This window comes from Colobus angolensis, unplaced genomic scaffold (assembly GCF_000951035.1).
Source record: "Colobus angolensis palliatus isolate OR3802 unplaced genomic scaffold, Cang.pa_1.0 Scaffold183, whole genome shotgun sequence".
NCBI classification, from domain to species: Eukaryota; Metazoa; Chordata; class Mammalia; order Primates; family Cercopithecidae; genus Colobus; species Colobus angolensis.
In genome coordinates, this window is record NW_012114966.1 from 3,211,933 (window position 1) to 3,226,252 (window position 14,320).

Here is a 14,320-nt window from a genome sequence, read left to right on the forward strand (position 1 = left end):
TTACAACAAGTTAGTATGAGTTTATTCTGGTGCAGAAAAATTTTGAAATCTATGCATACTTTTTTTTATAATATGTCTTTTCCATGAAGTTTTTGAAGTCCCACAGTATATTCTGGATACAAATCCTTTGTAAGACCCTCTTATCTTTTTATTTTATTTATTTGGATATGGAGTCTCACTCTTGTTGCCCAGGCTGGAGTGCAGTGGCGCCATTTCACCTCACTGCAGCCTCCGGGGTTCAAGTGATTCTCCTGCCTCAGCCTCCTGAGTAGTTGGGATTACAGGTGCCCACTCCCATGCCTAGCTAATTTTTGTATTATTAGTAGAGACGGTCTTCATCATGTTGGGCAGGCTGGTCTTGAACTCCTGACCTCAGGTGATCCACCCATCTCGGCCTCCCAAAGTGCTGGGATTATAGGTGTGAGCCACCTTGCCCAGCCCCTCTTATTTTTAATGTCTGCAGCATACATATGCTAATTATATTTCTTTTGTATTTCCAGAATTATTTATTTGTGCGTTTTAAAATTTTTACCTTGATCAATCTTGCCAATTATTTATCATATTATAAATTTTATTTGTCCTTTCAAAAAACAAACTTTTGTTTTTGTTAATCATTTCTAATTAATGTTTATTTAACTGACTTGTAGTTATACATTTTTTCAGCTTTATTGAGGCATAAAGATTGAGATATATCAAATCCTCACATTGTATAAATATTTCCAATTTTACTTTGTATTTTTGTCTATAAAATTGACAAATAAAATTGCATATATTTTATGTATATAATGTGATGACTTGATATACATATATATTGTGAAATGATTACCACAATCAAGTTAACTAACACATTCATCACTTCACATAGTTACCTTTTTGGTGTTATGAGAACTCTTAAGATCTACTCTGTTAGCAAATTTCAATTATACAATATAATAATATCAACTACAGTACCCATGCTGTAAATTGATCCTCAGAGCTTATTTATCCTATAATTGAAAGTTTGTACCTTTGACCATTATCTCCCCATTTTCCCCACCCCAGAAACTCCTGGTAACCACCATTCTACTCTGTTTCTATGAGTTTAACTTAAAAAAAATTCCACATGTGAGTGATGTCATACATTATTTGTCTTTCTTTGCCTGGTGTATTTCACTTAGCATAATGCCCTTCAGATTCTTCCATGTTGCAAATGGCAGGGCTTTCTTCCTTTTTTATGACTGAATCATATTTCATTGTATGTATATATGTCACATTTTCTTTATCCATTCATCCATTGATGGACACTTAGGTTGTTTCTATATCTTGGCTATTGTGAATAATGTTGCAGTGAACATGGGAGTGTAGATATCGTTCTGAGATACTGATTTTGTTTCCTTCAGATATATGCTCAGAAATGAGATTGCTAGATCATATAGTAGTTTTAGTTTTACTTTTCTGAGAAACTTCTGTACTATTTTTCCTAATGGCTGTACCAATTTACATTCTCCCCAACAGTGTACAAAGCTTCCCGTTTCTCCACCTCCTTGCCAACATTTGTTAGCTCTCGTCTTTTTGATAATAGTCGTCCTAACAGGTATGAGGTGACACCTCATTTCAGTTTTGATTTGCATTTCCCTGATGATTAGTGATGTTGAGTAGTTTTCATATACCTATTGGCCATTTGTAATATCTTTTGAAAAAAATATTTTTTTTTTTTTTTTTTTTTGAGATGGAGTCTCCCTATGTCACTCAGGCTGGAGTGCAGTGGCGCAATCTCTGCTCACTGCAACCTCAACCTCCTGGGTTCAAGTGATTCTCCTGCCTCAGCCTCCTGAGTAGCTGGGACTACAGGCACATGCCACCATGCTGGGCTAATTTTTGTATTTTTAGTAGATACAGGGTTTTACCATGTTGGTAAGGCTGGTCTCAAACTCCTGGCCTCATGATCTGCCCACCTCAGCCTTCCAAAGTGCTGGGACTACAGGCATGAGCCACTGCCCTTGGCCTGGAAAAATACTCTTATCTTTACTAGTTATTTTCTTGTACTATACTTTCCTTTATTTACCTAGCAACCAAAGTAGTTAGTTAGCTATATAACTTACAGCATTTCTTAGTTTTCTAATGTAAGGATCACACTTTCCTTTAGCTGCTGCTTTAGCAGTTATTGTTGTCAGGGATTTTAATTCTATCTTGACTTTTTAAATTTCATGAATTAGGCATTTTTCCTTTGCTTTCAGTTATGCAGTAACACTATATGTTATGTCTGAGGATGTATTTTTTTTTCCATTTGTTCTTTCTCCTCTTCCTCATTTCTCCTCCTCTTGACTCATGTTTGGAATTTCTAAATTTGAATTGTTTTATCAATTTTAGAAAATTCTAAGCCCTTTAACTCTTCAAATATTTTTGCCCTCTCATTTTCTCTATGAGCTTCTTCTGTAACTCTAATAAAATGTATATTAGATTAAATTAGTTTCCTTTGTCTCTTACCCTTTCTTTTAATATAATGTTTTATTTATGCTTCTTTCTGGATATTTTCTTGTGTTCTCTCTTCCACTTTACCGATTGTCTCTTTAGTTGTGTATAATCTGCTTTTTAACCTCTTCTTGAATTTCTAATCTTGATTTTTATGTTCTCATTTCTAGAAAGTGTTTGGTTTTTTTATGTCTACCTAATAAAGTTTAATAGTTTCTAATATCTTTGTTATAATTTTAGTGCCTTCTTTCTTTCAATATTTCTTCAACCCTGTTTATGTTTTATAACTGATATTTTGAATGTAAGTAGACTTATTGGTCTGATTCTATAGTTTGTAGTTTTGACCATCTCTCGCTCATGGTGGTTTACTTCCTCAAGTGTTTATTTTTGATGGTGAATTCATTTTTTTTTTTTTTTTGCAGAAACATCTGTGAGATGTTTTTGAGGCTTGTGTTTGAAATGAATTTTTTTCCAAGAGGATTTGTGTTGGCAGAAGCAGGTTTCTGGGGGAATTCCTGACCCCATATTATTTTAAATTTCCTTACCCTCCCTTACTCCTCCTCTTCCGCCTTCTTTTTCTTGCCACAAAGATTTTATAAATTATCACCCCCAAACTGTGTTTGCAGTACTATAAACCTTAGGAATTCTCAGAAAGATCTCTCTCTCCTTTTTTAATACACCACCTAAACCCTTAATCCAAGCAGGCATTTATTTCCATAAGCTCCCTCTGTAGGATGGTGTTTTTTTTTTTGAACAATGAGGTGTGAACTCTGAGTTCTATGACTTCATGAATAGTCTCTGATCTGGTGTCCTCCTCTGCTTAGATTTCAGGATTTACCTCATATCTCTCAGAAGAAAGGGCTTTTAAAATTTAGATTCAAAGTCACCAGAAATTGGCAAATGATGCTATTGCAAATGCTATTCTGGTGCTTCCTAGCCTCTCTGGAATTATATTTTTAGCCTCCAGAGAATTCCCTACATTTGTGTCAGCTCAACATACGTATGTGTGTGTGTGTGTGTGTGCACACAGTTGCATGTACGTGCAACACTTTTAGGCATTTTATATCAGAAAGGGGTTCTCTAAATAGCTAGTCTACTTCTGACTCAAAACAGAAGTCTTTACTCAGATGGTTTTAATGTTGTTTGGGATTGTTTAACCCAAAGTTTCATCGGATCATGCCTTACTCAAAAGCCTCCAGTAAATTTCCATCACACTTAGCATGATATCCAAAGTCCTCCTCATGGCCTGCAAAGTCTGGCAAAATCTGACTTCTACTACCTCTCCAGCCTCATCTTCTCTTACTTTCCTTCTCACTGATTTAAATATTCTGGCTTCCTTGCTGTTCCCTGACTATGGCCACACACGCCTGCTGATGCCTCTGGCACTTTGTGGTTCTCTCCTGTCTACCTGGAACTGTCTCTAAATATTCATACGCCTTACACTTCCCTTCCATTTTGGTCTCTTACTTGAGTGTCACCTTTTCTGAGATATCTTTTATTCTTTGTAAAATTGCATCCCTCATCATTCTCTCTTCTCTTTTTCTTCATAGTGGATAACATACTATATGTCTATTTGTTTATTTATGTATTTAATCATACCATTAAAGCTTGTCTGCCTTGTTCACTACTGCATTCCTATTGCTGAACATACAATAAGTGCTCAAATATTTGTCGAATGGATCATCATCATTTTAATGCAAAAACGAGTTATTCCCTTTTATTAAGGGAGCTCTTTTCTGGGGCATGTGGCTTTGAAACTAATGCTGAAAGAATATCCTGTAACACATGGAATCATTTATTTTTATTAACAAGTCAATTCAGTTTTTTTGCAAAATGCGCAATTCCCAAGCAGCTGCTTAAAAATGAGGCAACTCATTTCCAAGATGTTTCCTGCAAGTACAGTTGATGGCGCTAAATATTTATAAAGTGCCAGTGTGCTAAATTAGGTGCTGGTGGACGGTGACCACATTTTAGTCCAGACCAGTGGGTCCAGAGAGCACAAGGAGGGAAGATGTGGAGTTGGCCTGGTCCCCTTCCTCAGAGCCCTCAGGATTCACTTCCCAGATGAGGGGAGGTGATTTTAGAGAAGGTGGGATTATTATGTGTTAAGTGTTACAATGGCCCCAAGTGTTCAGGTAATTTAGATAAGAAAGTAGAAGGGGACCTTCTTTTGGGTGACTTGGTTGTTCCTGAAATAACTAGGTGCCTCTAAGTTTTAACTGAACTGGCTCAATAAAGAGTTGTTAAAATTTGTGTTTGGGTCTGTGCTTTAACAATTGCTCTCTCACTTCCTTTAATTCCTCTGAGTCCTGATTCAGCTTGCGCCATAGTTGCCTGTTCATGGCCAACTGTAGGTCATTCTCCGAGGTTCTAGTGATGTTTTCTATCGTCTTGATATTATTGCATCAATTCCCTAAATCCCCAATTACCTGCTGAACTTAGTCCTCAATTTCTCAACCATTTCCTTGAAAACACACTGAGCCTTCATAAATATGGCATTTTAGCATTGTGTTTTAACTAAAACTGGTATTTTAGTATCATCCTGTTGCTTCTTTGTGGTAAGTCCAGTTCTACCATCTGTCATCTTTGTCAGCCATTGTGGGTCAGAATTGTCCACGAAGGCTAAAATGAATGGCAGGAGGAAGCCATTCATGTGAGGTAACAACTCACAATGTAGAAGCACATGCAGCTCAGTGGGACTCAGTGGGGCACTTCTTGGCTGAGAAGGCTGTGTGGTATAGGGAACTTACAGGCTGAGGCTGGGTGTGCTGTCTCTAGTACTGCATTGAAGTTAAAAGTATATATAAGCTATATACAGCAGTGGACTGTGTTATCTATTTATTTAGGAAAATGTTTGAGACAGTATTATACAAAATTCTTACTATACAGGGAGACTTTAATCACAGTAGGCACTTACTAGATGGAATTCTATAACACAACTGACTCTAGCTGTGGTCACACACAAATGAGCACTATGGGCTTTTTACATTTTGTGTATGGTAAGACTACGGGCATAAGTTGTCCTTTAAAGGTGTCTGCCTACAAAGGATGTTTATATACCATGTATACATGTATAAACATATGTTATAGATATGTGTAAATTTTGTAAAAATCCAATTTAATTTAGTAACAATTTACTGAGCACCCACTATGTCCAGACACTTTTCTTAAACGCAAAGATGGATCAGAAATAGATCCTGCCCTCAAGGAGTTTAGTGCAGTCAAATGAAATACAGACTTATTCCCTCACTCCTTCCTGGCAAGGGTGGGTACAGTTTCCAAGACCCAAGAGGCGTTAAAACATTCATTTATGGCTTTAGCAATCACATTGCTTCCTAAAGTTGTCATCTGGGTTGGGTTGGGTGGTAAGATACGTTTTTTTTTTTTCCTACTTTTTTTTTCAATAAGCTTTCAATTAAACCAACCAACCAACCAAATAAACAAACAAAAAAATCAAAAAACCCTAAACATTGCAACTAATTTCAATAAATTATTGTTTAAGCTTTCTTCTATTTTGGTATATAACATGGAAACTATTTTTATTATGTGAAGAGAAAGACTGCTTAGTATTAAGTGTTTAAACTAGACTCAACCCAGCTTGGTTTTATTTATGAATAAATAGTTAATAGAAACTGGGGAGAGGGAGAACCAAAAATGCAGGTGAAACAACCAGTAATATGTCAATGAACTGATGATGCTTCTCGTGTCCTAAAGATAGTTTTCAAAGGTGAAATATAAACTGAGAAACACATTTAGCGTAAATGAATCTCTCTAATCTCTTTCTTTGTATAATGACCTTTCATTCACTCAATAAACAATGAGGGCTGACTATGTGCCAGGCATTTTGCTAGGCACAGAGGAAATGGGAATCAGTTAGCTATAGTCCCTGTCTTCAAGGAATACATAATTAAACTAGGGGAGCTAAGTGTGTAAACACATGTGTATGGGAGGTGAAAGAGAGACTTCTAAAACCTAAATATGCCCATATACAAAGCTAATACTGATGACTGGGCAGTTATCTCCATGTCATGGACACTCAGATTTTTTTTTAACCTTGCTCGTGGCATTTCATATTAGTCACCTACTCGATTTGGCAAAGCAGAGCACATGTCATAGACTTGAATTCTGGTCAGAGTCCTGCCAACTTCTAGCTGAGTGGCCTTTGGCTAGTCATACCATCTCTCTGAGAATATTGCCTCATCTGACAAAAATGGAGTAGGTTTACCGGAGGAGGATGTTGATATGAGAAAGTAGTTTACAAAATGAGAAGTGCTGTAGGGTATGGCTGCATTCTTACAGCTGGCGTTTCATCTGGATGATCTCTAAATTTTCCAGTTTCCCATCTTGCACTTCCAATAGACCAAGGAGTTCATGGATTAATAGTTGGCTTCCAAGTTTAGGATTCTAGCTGAGATCATTTGTAAAGTTTTGGGTATATATGCACATGCATATCTTTCTAGCTCCTCAGGTTTCATCAGATTCTCAAAGGGGTCCATGGCTGTAAAAGAACCCAAGACTGCTAATCTAGACAGTCTTGGTGTTTTTTGTGGGGTGCAGAGTGCCTTGTTTATCTTTGTATCCCAATACTTATATCATAATGCCCTGCACAAAGTAAGGGCTCCTAAATTTGTTACATTAATAGATATCAAAATGGATAAGTGCTATGATGACAAATATTAACATTCAAAACAAGTCTGGCCTCGTCCCAGGGATGAAACATTGAATTCTGTTGAAGCCTGTCATTGACTGTCAATAGGGAGAGGTGCCAAATTTAAAAGGCCAGGCTACTGCACAGTTTTAAGCAATTGTTTTAAAAATTTCATTACTTCTTTCCTTATGTTTTCAATCAACTTGGGGAAGCTCCTTTTCTCCTCTTTCTTGAATTTGCAGATGGTTTTGTTTGTTTGATTGTGTCAAGGCTGAAGGTCACTCAGTCATACAGGCCTCCTACAGACTCTTTTCTGAGCACATGGGAAGGATCTGGTGAACACATGCATCCCACAGGGGAGGGCTTGCCTGAAAAGCTGAGGAACTTTGGAGGAGTAGACACAAACTTTTCAGTCATTTGCTTATGTCTACTCTGACTAAATGTTTCTTACACAAATGCAAATATTCTAGTACTAAAACTTTCCTGCACAACTACTTGAGATTGTAAAGTCTAGATATGTGCCTCAAACATAAAATTTATTGCAACAGGTTAGGAGATTGGCCTGTCAAATTGCATCACAACTGGAGGTAAAGTGCAAGATTGTCCACTGCATCATGATTGCAATATTGAAAAGCTGAAAAACAATCTAAGTGTCCATCAAAAGGAGACTTGCTAAAATAATTATCATATAACTTAACAATGGAATGTTAGTACCCATTCAACAGAATGAGGTAGTGTAATGTTCAGTATATCATTGTACAACAAACAATGATTTTTTTATTATACTTTATGTTCTAGGATACATGTGCACAACGTGCAGGTTTGTTACATATGTGTACATGTGCCATGTTGGTGTGCTGCACCCATTAACTCGTCATTTACATTAGGTATATCTCCTAATGCTGTCCCTCCCCCCACCCCCTACCCCACAACAGGCCCAAGTGTGTGATGTTCCCCTTCCTGTGTCCAAGTGTTCTCATTGTTCAGTTCCCACCTATGAGTGAGAATATGTGGTGTTTGGTTTTCTGTTCTTGTGATAGTTAGCTGAGAATGATGGTTTCCAGCTGCAACCATGTCCCTACAAAGGACATGAACTCATCCTTTTTATGGCTGCATAGTATTCCATGGTATATACGTGCCACATTTTCTTAATCCAGTCTGTCATTGAGAGACATTTGGGTTGGTTCCAAGTCTTTGCTATTGTGAATAGTGCCGCAATAAACATACGTGTGCATGTGTCTTTATAGCAGCATGATTTATAATCCTTTGGGTATATACCCAGTAATGGGATGGCTGGGTCAAATGGTATTTCTAGTTCTAGATCCTGGAGGAATGGCCACACTGTCTTCCACAATGGTTGAACTAGTTTACAATCCCACCATCAGTGTAAAAGTGTTCCTATTTCTCCACATCCTCTCCAGCACCTGTTGTTTCCTGACTTTTTAATGATCGCTATTCTAACTGGTATGAGATGGTATCTCATTGTGGTTTTGATTTGCATTTCTCTGATGGCTAGTGATGATGAGCATTTTTTCATGTGTCTGTTGGCTGCATAAATGTCTTCTTTTGAGAAGTGTCTGTTCATATCTTTGCCCACTTTTTGATGGGGTTGTTTTTTTTTTCTTGTAAATTTGTTTGAGTTCTTTGTAGGTTCTGGATATTAGCCCTTTGTCAGATGAGTAGATTGCAAAAATTTTCTCCCATTCTGTAGGTTGCCTGTTCACTCTGATGGTAGTTTCTTTTGCTGTGCAGAAGCTCTTTGGTTTAATTAGATCCCATTTGTCAATTTTGGCTTTTGTTGCCATTGCTTTTGGTGTTTTAGACATGAAGTCCTTGCCCATGCCTATGTCCTGAATGGTATTGCCTAGGTTTTCTTCTAGGGTTTTTATGGTTTTAGGTCTAACATTTAAGTCTCTAATCCATCTTGAATTAATTTTTGTATAAGGTGTAAGGAAGGGATCCAGTTTCAGCTTTCTTCTTATGGCTAGCCAGTTTTCCCAGCACCATTTATTAAATAGGGAATCGTTTTCCCATTTCTTGTTTTTGTCAGGTTTGTCAAAGATCAGATGGTTGCAGGTGTGTGGTATTTTTTCTGGGGGCTCTGTTCTGTTCCATTGGTGTATATCTCTGTTTTGGTACCAGTATCATACTGTTTTGGTTACTGTAACCTTATAGTATAGTTTGAAGTCAGGTAGTGTGATGCCTCCAGCTTTGTTCTTTTAGCTTAGGATTGTCTTGGCGGGCTTTTTTTTTGGTTCCATATGAACTTTAAAGTTTGGTTCCATATGAACTTTAAAGTAGTTTTTTGCAATTCTGTGAAGAAAGTCATTGGTGCTTAATGGGAATGGCATTGAATCTATAAATTACTTTGGGCAGTATGGCCATTTTCACAATATTGATTCTTCCTATCCGTGAGCATGGTATGTTCTTCCATTTGTTTGTGTCCTCTTTTATTTCATTGAGCAGTGGTTTGTAGTTATCCTTGAAGAGGTCCTTCACATCCCTAAAATTCAACAGCCCTTCATGCTAAAAACTCTCAATAAATTTGGTATTTATGCAACGTATCTCAAAATAATAAGAGCTATTTATGACAAACCCACAGCCAATATCATACTGAATATGCAAAAACTGGAAGTATTCCCCTTGAAAACTGGGACAAGACAGGGATACCCTCTCTCACCATTCCTATTCAACATAGTGTTGGAAGTTCTGGCCACAGCAATCAGGCAAGAGAAAGAAATAAAGGGTATTCAATTAGGAAAAGAGGAAGTCAAATTGTCCCTATTTGCAGATGACATGATTGTATATTTAGAAAACCCCATCATCTCAGGCCAAAATCTCCTCAAGCTGATAAGCAACTTCAGCAAAGTCTCAGGAGACAAAATCAATGTGCAAAAATCACAAGCATTCTTATACAAACAGAGAACCAAATCATGAATGAACTCCCATTCACAATTGCTTCAAAGAGAACAATGATATTTTTGAAGTGAAAAGTTTATTGCTTTTAAAACACCTTTTATTTTAAAATATTTGTAGACTCACTAGATGTCAAAAAAAAAAATACAGTAATCCTATGTACCTTTTACCAAGCCTTCTTCTACTGTACATTTAAAATACATCTTAAAGAAAAATATAGTAGGTTCCAGAATGGAAAGTATGGTAGGATCCTATTTATGTAAAAATAAAAGTATACCAAACTGTTAACACTGGATATCTCTGTGGAATGGAAAATAACATGCAGCAGGAAAAGGAGGAAAATGAGGATTTTTTTTTTTTTTTTTTTTTTTGAGACAGAGTCTCTCTCTGTCACCCAGGCTGGAGTGTGGTGGCGCAATCTTGGCTCACTGTAACCTCCACTGCCCAGGTTCAAGAGATTCTGCTGCTTCAGTCTCCTGAGTAGCTGGGACTACAGGCATGCACCACCACACCTGGCTAATTTTTTGTATTTTTAGTGGAGACGGGGTGTCACCATGTTGGTCAGGCTAGTCTCGAACTCCTGACCTCGTGATCCACCCATTTTGGCCTCCCAAAGTGCTGGGATTACAGGTGTGAGCCATTGCACCTGGCCTTAATTTTTTTAATTTATAAATATCTATACTATTTAATATTGCTGTTATTATCTACATATTTATGTAGATGTCTATATATATATATGCAGATATAAATACATACTTCAAAAAGGAAGTATTACTTTTATTTAGAAAAATAACTCAAATAGCAAATTTAGCAGAATAATTTATATGATGGCAAATCCAGGCTCTAAAAAATCAGTTATTCTCAGCTTGACAGATTTTTTTTTAAAAAGAAGCTATGATACAGGACTATATTATGAACATTTGATGCCTATTGTCCTAGAACTCAACACTGCAGTGCTTAGACAATATGTCCTGTAAGAGGGTACTGTTCGTGAAGTACAAAATATATTTTCTGTGATTCCACAGATTGTTGGACCCTGTAGCCAAGACTAGAACATGTACTTGGAATCCAAAGTATAAGGTAATTCTAAAAGGCCTTGGTTTCTGTATTATAAATATAACTGTACTTGCAGAATTATGCTTTGACCATTTCTCACTAAGCCAGCAATGAATGAGCAGGAACCACTGAGAGCTAGAACTCAAATCTAGCCTTGGTATGCAATCTTGACTATTTTAAGCTCTCTGATTCCCCATGTGCCTTTTATCAACCTTTCTCCATTCTGCAACTATTTTAATTATCTGGTACATGATCAAAAATGCATTCCCAGCTGTATTGTACCAGTCAGTAGTGGGTGACGAGGCCTTCCCACAGCATTTCTCTTTAAGCTTCAGCATACGTATTTGTACTCTTCATCCTATCTATTTGGAGTAGTCCCAAATTCCACAGGCTACTCCACAGTGGAGAGGTGGAGCAAGAAGGGGAAAATGAAGGAGGTGACTGCTGCTGAACGTCCAGGGTGTGTAACATAATACCCAATTGGTCACTGCTAATGTATTTAAACATTTGTTTATTGAGTAATTTATCTCTGGCACATTAAGAGATTGTTAATGGTGTTAGAGAGGAGTAATTGCTGTCTCTGTGATTAAGTTGAAAGGAACACAGACGCATAGTTAACAAGAGACAGTATTTATATGATATTTGTAAGTCATATAAATAGATTTTTCCTTGAATGGTAACCAAAGGCACATGAATCATTCATGGTGTTTATGCGACTGAATGAATGCTGATTCCTTAAGCAGAATTAGCAAAGAAGTTGATTCATGTGAAGAATACTGTCATTTCTACTTCCTGTTTAATAGACTAGCCTGAATTAAAGAGAACTGAAAAATATTCTCTGTTAGTTACATTAGTAACATTCCCATTTCCTGAAAGACACACAGACATGCATATACACATACACTCATGTTTATTTATTAATTCATGCATGCATGCGTCCATCCATTTTCTCACTCAATTTTAAATGCAAGCCAGTTATGTGCCAGATTCTATGTGCCAGGCTGAGGAGATGATGGTGAGCAAAAATAGATCCAGTTTCTGTTCTTACAGGGCATAAAAAATCTAGGGTAAATAATGCCATTAATTAAAAACTACGCAAATGATTATATATTAATAATTACCCATTGAGTCAAGTGCTCTAAAGGAAAGGAATAAATTCTATGAGAATGTGTAAGACAAGATACCTGATCTAATGTGGGAGGGTCAGGGTAGGCTTCCCTGCACATGTGGTGCTTGCATTGAGATCTGAAGGATGACTGGTAGTGCTGGGTAGGAGAGGGTTTTTGCTTGATGAGTGTGTGTGGTTTGTGAGTGTGTGTGTGTGTGTGTGTGTGTGTGTGTGTGGTGTGAGTTGTTCAACACTCAGAACTATATGTATGAAGGCTCCAGGGTGGGAGGGAAGATGAATATGTCAAGGATTAAAAAAAAATAACAGGTAGCTGAACTGCAGAGAGACAGGGTCAAGTGATTAAGAATGAAACTAGAAAAAAACAGGACCCAACACATGCAGGACATTGGAAGCCAGGGCAAGAAATACATGCAAGAAATACAACTTTGAAGAAACATGATCAAATATACTCCCTTCTCTCATCTCTAACATACATTATACACAAAATGAACAAAAAGGAAACACATGTCCAAAAGACATTGGGGAACTGTGGTATATTTTAAACAGGAGTATAATAAAATTGTCCCATATTCTTATTCAGGGTCCTGCATACAACCATGCCAGAAAAACTCCCAAAGAGATTTAATAAAATGAAACATTTATTTGCATCATTGTACACTTTGTCCCTTCACTGAGCCCTTTATGAAACTGAGACAATTAAATGTACATGACCACCTTGCAGACATCAGGAAGGTACAAAATTCCCAGCTGGTTCCGTAAGGCTGTACTACTTCAGTGCCTGGTTTAGGCTTTCATTGTGTGTATACAGCTACTAGAACCTCACAAGTTGGAGACAAATGGGAACAATCAATAGAAGCTGGACACATTGCCCATAGAGTTATAACAATGGTAATTAATGTGGGCATTTCTGGGACCCCCAGAATAGTACCTTTGGTGTAAGAGAGCCTGCCTACCCTGTTATTTGGCTCTCAAAGAATTTTGATGATTACAGTGTGTCTTATGTGTCTACCACTTTGCAGAAGCATTTGGCCTGAGAAGAAACCACACCCTCTCAATTGTTTTCATAAGAATTGCCTACCATCTACAGATGCAGCCACCCAAGCAAAGCCAGTGTGCTCTGCATAGGAAGCCTGAGATGATGGAGTCCACATGCTGTTTATTTAGTCATCATAGCTTTATGGCTTGAAAATGTTGACAGAGACATGCATCCAGCAGTCACCATGGAAGGGGTTCAGTAGCCCGCTGTGCCACAGAGGGCATGCTTTGGATGTAGAGAGTGAAGACTTTCCACAACTCGTGAATGAGCCCTCTGTGAGTTTAGCCAAAACATTCATGTCAGAGAAATGGAAATCTCAAATAAAACCCATCACAGGTCAAGCTCAGGAGGGCTGGCTAGCAAACAAATCCTGAGCAAGGGAGTTCGAGGGAAAAGGAAAACATATGTTTCATAAGCATGTATGAATTATGAAAATAATCTCCTCTTCTATAGCTTTTGAAATGAGGGTAATGAAATATCAATCGGTCTTTGAGGATGACAAAAGGACATTTCTTTTGTAAGTTATAAAACAACAGTGTCTGACTTTAGCAAGTAATCTCAAGAGAGTCACTTTCAGAGTCCAGACTGGAAGAACACTTAACTTCAAAATAGTTCTTTACAAATACTAATCAGATGGTCCACAAAACTCTCTACCATATGAAAGTTATCTTAACCCAAGTAGGGAAGTCACAGATAGCTGTAAATATCTGTGTGCCTAGCTCTGTGTTAGAAGCAATGGTGAATGTGTGTGTGTGGGATGGGGTGGAGTCAGTGGATGTGTGTAGGTGTGTTGATGGGTGGAGAAAGGGTGCATTCATTCAGGTGCAGGAAAAGGCTTTTTTTTTTTTTTTTTTTCCTGACCAGTTATGTTTTTGACTGAATGGACCAAACTGACTGTTGTGGTGTCATGGAAACCTAGCCATGGAAACCTTATAGAAATATCAGGAGATGAAGGGAGGGAGTGTTGAAGAAAGCATCATAGAGAGATTGCTACCAACTGATTCCCATAGCTACTATAAAAATAACTCCTTTTATCTTCCTATTTTCAGTGAGAGAATCTCACTATTTGGAAAATCATGCTTGG